Source organism: Berghia stephanieae, chromosome 1 (genome assembly GCF_034508935.2).
Source record: "Berghia stephanieae isolate SIO BIC M18660-M18661 chromosome 1, UCSD_Bste_1.3, whole genome shotgun sequence".
Taxonomy (NCBI): domain Eukaryota; kingdom Metazoa; phylum Mollusca; class Gastropoda; order Nudibranchia; family Aeolidiidae; genus Berghia; species Berghia stephanieae.
The window spans coordinates 67,489,679-67,495,395 of NC_088360.1; positions in this window are offsets into that span (position 1 = coordinate 67,489,679).

Genomic DNA, 5,717 nt, shown 5'->3' on the forward strand with positions numbered 1-5,717 from the left:
CGCTTAATAACGATACATACATTAGATCCTGGCTTTTAAAATATTTGTTGCTTTCCCAAAGTTGTCGAGTGGTGTCTTGATATAAAATACATTTCCTGTAAGCTTTTAATGACAGACATTTAAGGACTTTTGGATAAGATAAAAGTGAGAGCTCGGACCAAAATGGACCCTGTATATGGAATTTAAAAGCTGTAATAATAATAATAATAATAATAATAATAATAATAATAATAATAATAATAATAATAATAATAATAATAATAAATAATAATCGTACATTTATATAGCGCTTCACATTGACCATCAGTAAAAAACATTATACACACGAGATTCGGACATACGAACAAAAGCTCTCACGCGTCCAACTACACACACACACACATCCATATACACACTCTCTCTCTAGTCAGCTGATCCTGCGTAGGACGTTGCTTCCCGAACTTTCTTGCGAAACAGATTACGGTTTTCCGCCAGTCTACTTGCTTGAGTTGCTGTCATTCCCAGCCATTCACATATATCTTGTTCCCAGCTTCTTGTTGGTCTACCTCTTCCTCTCTTGCCGTCTACCCTTGTCTGCAGAATGTGCTTTTCTAATGATTCGTGGCGAGTCGTGTGGCCAAAATAGTTTAGTTTCAATTTCTTTACAGTTTGAAGAAGAATTGGTGATTTTATTCCGATCATTCTCAGGACTTCTTTGTTTGTTTTTCAGTCCATGATATTCTGAGTATTTTTCTGTAGCATGCCATTTCAAAAGCTGTGATCTTTGTGCTCTCTGCTTTGCTGATAGTCCATGCTTCGCATCCATATGTTGCAGTTGGGAAAACAACACTTTTGAGGATTTTGATTTTTGTTTGAATGCACTGCCCTTTCCAGATATTATTCATCTTTTCTAGCTTTGATCTTGCCATTGCTAGTCTCCTCCTGATATCTGGGGCCGATTTCCCGTTGCACTCAATCCTGGCTCCAAGATATTCAAAATTCTTTACTCTTTCTATTTCTTCTCCATTGGTTTTTATGATGGCATCTGTTTTGCATTTGTCAGTATTCATGATTTTGGTCTTCTTTATATTCAGCTTAAGGCCTTTGGTCTCGCTATGTTCCTTTACAGATGTTATTAGATTCTCTAGTCCCCCCGGTGTTGTGGACAATAGTGCAGTGTCGTCTGCGTACCTCAGATCTTTTATGGGTAGACCATGCATTTTAGGTTCGTTGTAATTACTTCTCCTGACATCGTTTTCCACATCTCGCATTATACCTTCAGTGTAAATGCTGAACAAATGGGGTGATAGAATACATCCCTGTCTTACTCCTTTTGTAACTTTGAACCATTCTGTTGTTCCGCTTTCTAGTTGTACCGCTGATTGTTGGTTCTCATAGAGGGATCTTATCAGGTTTCTAATTCTAGGATCAAAGTTCATCTCCAGGAGAGTTTCCCATAGTTTCTCATGATTAACACAATCAAAAGCTTTCGAATAGTCTATAAAACAAGTGTGGAGGCCAGAATTTACTTCTCGATGCTTCTGAATAATTTGACGCAAATTGAATATGTGGTCTCTTGTCCCTCTGTTTTTTCTAAAACCTGCCTGGGTGTTACTGACTTCTTCTTCCAGTTTACGTTCAATCCTGTTCATGATAATTTTTAGAAGGATTTTGCTTGCATGACTGATGAGTGATATTGTTCGGTAGTTGGAGCATAGTTGTAAGTCTCCTTTCTTAGGCAATGGTATAAAAATTGCTCTCCTCCAATCTGATGGCCAAATTTCTTTCTCCCAAATTTTCGTACAAAGTCTTAGATATACTTCAACTCCTTCATCTTCGCTTGCTTTTATCATCTCAGCTTGAATGTTGTCACAACCTGGACTTTTCCCATCTTTAAGTGATTTAATTGCCCATTCTATTTCAGATTTTAGAGGTGGTAAGCTAGATTCTTCGTTTTCATTTTGCATGTTGTTTTGCAAAGGTTGGATTTCGTTTATTTGGTCTTCTGTGTACATATCTTCACAATATCAATATACACACTGCACATAAATATAATACTCAACACTCACAAACACATCGTATACACGTACACTAAAAATTCATACATGCATATAACATATATAAACACACGCACACACACACACGCACACACGCACACACACACACACACACACACAATTAACTAGATGTATACATGAGTGCACACTCACTAACATAGATACATACATACACACGCACGCACGCACACACGTATGTACTCTGCAATAATTCCTGGCATAATCTAATTTAAATACTTACCAAATAGATAGGTTTTCAGTTTATTTTTGAATTTATCAACGCTGCTTTCAAGTCTGACAGTGGGAGTGATTTCCAAGTGATGGGACCTACTTATCGTAAAATTTTTTATTGCACAGTTTAATTATTAGACAGTAATCTGATTTAAGTATTATGCATATTGATCCGGCTTTCATTTTTTTCTCATATTTTAAGAATTTTTGTCTATCAATATTTTGACTAAACGTTAGGGCTCGAAAAATATTTCAGAATATCACCTAAATTAGCAAATTGTCAGTTTTTCTGTCACTTACCCCTTTCTAACAATCACATGCACATGCAAACGTTCACTCACACACACACACATACACACACACACACGCACGCAAACACACACACATGCGCACAAGTATCACATATTTAAACCTCACAGGACCCTTTTAAATGTTATAAAGCCTCATTTAACACTGAAAAATAGCTGAGTTTTGGAACCTTTAGTTTTTTATGAATCCACATATATAGCAAACGGGACTTTTGAACGATTGTAGAATTATTCCAGGACTATCAGTAAATCAGAAGTTCATAGTGTCGCATATTAAAAAAAAAATTTGAAGATGAATTCTGCTTTGTGGTACTCGTCAGTTATCTCTCATCTTTGTCTTTTATCAATTTGTTATGCATGAATTCTATATAGCATTTTTAATCAGTGTTATATACAATACAAATATATTTTTCTCAGAAAATACCAAGGTGAACGGAAAGTACTATTTTTATTTTTGAATTTTCAATTCGATTTCAATATTCATTATTCATTCACCATCAGCTAGCGGGCGGTTGGAAGGGGCTGCTGGTAGGGCCTTTTATCTATCCCGCTTGTCCCTTTGTGGTTTTCTGTGTGTGTCCTGGATTGATATGACTTGGGTTTCAGGCAGGGCACAGATAGATTGCTGCTCTATCCTTTTTATTCCTAGTCCCCTTTGATCTTCCTTTATCTAAGGCACCTGAGACCCAAAGAAGTTTCAGGTACCGATCCCTAAATGTACCTAGCTGTCATGTTATTTTACATCTACCTTTTTCTCAGGCATTGAAATGATCTAAAAGTTTCGAAAGTGCCAATTCTATAACTTATTGTGATCGTCTTTGTCGTATCAATTTCATAACCACGCCAGAATATACTTGCTGCATCACTATTAATACATTATAAAATTGAGTTTAAAAAGAACTGTTTCGATGATTTTTTTCTGGAACACACATCTTCATAAAGCTCTTGTATCACTAAATCAAGTACTTTCCATAACTTTAACTGCAGAGAACTTTTTTGATCATTAATCAGTTGATAAAATCTAATTGATACTATTATGCAATTTTTGAAGCTACATACATAAAATCGGCCTCTATTTAAAATTGATTGAACGCTGAGACTCGCGTTGTAAAAAAATAAATGAAACAACAAATCACTTAATTCAGCAAATTGAAGTTTTCTGTCAATCCTCTCCCTCGCGAGCAAATGCACAAGCACAGGTTCATCCACGCACAGGTATATGCACAAGTGTACGCACATACACGCGTAAACTCATACACGCGTAAGCACATACACGCGTAAACTCATACACGCGTAAACTCATACACGCGTAAACTCATACACGCGTAAACTCATACACGCGTAAACTCATACACGCGTAAACTCATACGCGCGTAAGCACATACGCGCGTAAGCACATACGCGCGTAAGCACATACGCGCGTAAGCACATACGCGCGTAAGCACATACGCGCGTAAGCACATACGCGCGTAAGCACATACGCGCGCGTAAGCACATACGCGCGCGTAAGCACATACGCGCGCGTAAGCACATACGCGCGCGTAAGCACATACGCGCGCGTAAGCACATACACACGCGTAAGCACATACACACGCGTAAGCACATACACACGCGTAAGCACATACACACGCGTAAGCACATACACACGCGTAAGCACATACACACGCGTAAGCACATACACACGCGTAAGCACATACACACGCGTAAGCACATACACACGCGTAAGCACATACACACGCGTAAGCACATACACACGCGTAAGCACATACACACGCGTAAGCACATACACACGCGTAAGCACATACACGCGTAAGCACATACACACGCGTAAGCACATACACACGCGTAAGCACATGCAGGCATACGCACATGTACACGAAGCACATACGCACGCACATACGCGCACATACGCACGCACATACGCGCACACATACGCGCACACATACGTGCACACATACGCGCACACATACGTGCACACAAACGCACACACATGCACACACATACGCACACATACGCACACACCCGCAATACGCTTGTGCACACACGAGCAAACGTACACACTGGCACAAACCCACACACACCCTCACCCACACCGTTGAAGCATTCCAGATCCTAAATTGAAAATTGATGCTGAGTTTTTGGAATTTACAGATAAACCAAGATATATTACAAAGCTGTTTATTTAATAGTAAAGGAGACACCCATATCTGTGCTAAAATAGGACTAAAATAGCTTTATAAGATACTGAAGGAAAACCTCTTGGATTTATTGCATCATAGGATTTTGTCAATGGTTGATTTTCTTAAAGACGCAAGAGATCCCTGATATATTTTACATTTCCATAACGCTATAGATTAAATTAATAGGTCACAGACTTTCCATAAAATTTAACTGCACGGAATTTTTTGACAGCTATCTTTTCAGCCCACAACAAATCTAGCCATCTTTTCATTTTTCTTCAGATGAGTTTATTTTGCTTTTGTTTATACTGGCAAAATATCTAGCCATTCGTCCATCCAGCTAACTTTTTGGGATTTGGTTGAAATCATTTGATATCTGCTCCCTCCGAGTTGTCTAAAAAGTGACAAATTAACACTGGGGTCAGCCATTGACAAATGAGCCATGTTTTTAGTGTCAATGTGTTTTATCGTGTTTTCCTCAAACTTAAAATCTTCATTGCCACACAAATCATAGCCTTCGTTAACAGAGCAATTTATAAGGCTTTGATTACCAAAAAGAGAGTGGGACTTAAGTTGCTAGTTGAGCTCGAGGAACGAAGTGATCTTATTGGTTGTACTTCTGAATACAATCATTGTTCGCCTTGTGATTTAATATTTTGGCCAGTGCCAGACTATACGTTCATGACGTTTGTGGTACAAGCGCACAGACAACGGATAACATACATAAATACAATTCCTCTATGCATAAACTTTTTAAATCTAACCCACCCTGATGGCAATAATATCGTTTTGAGACCGCCTGCCAGTCTTGGTTTCTTTTCACCCGCATGGCAATGCAGCTCTTCTCGCCCACCTGCCAGTGTGTACTACGGTTTCGTGTAAACTATGAAAACAGCTAATATACATCCATAATATGGCATTTTCAATTTATAGGATGGCAATTGTACCACGTTTCATAAGTC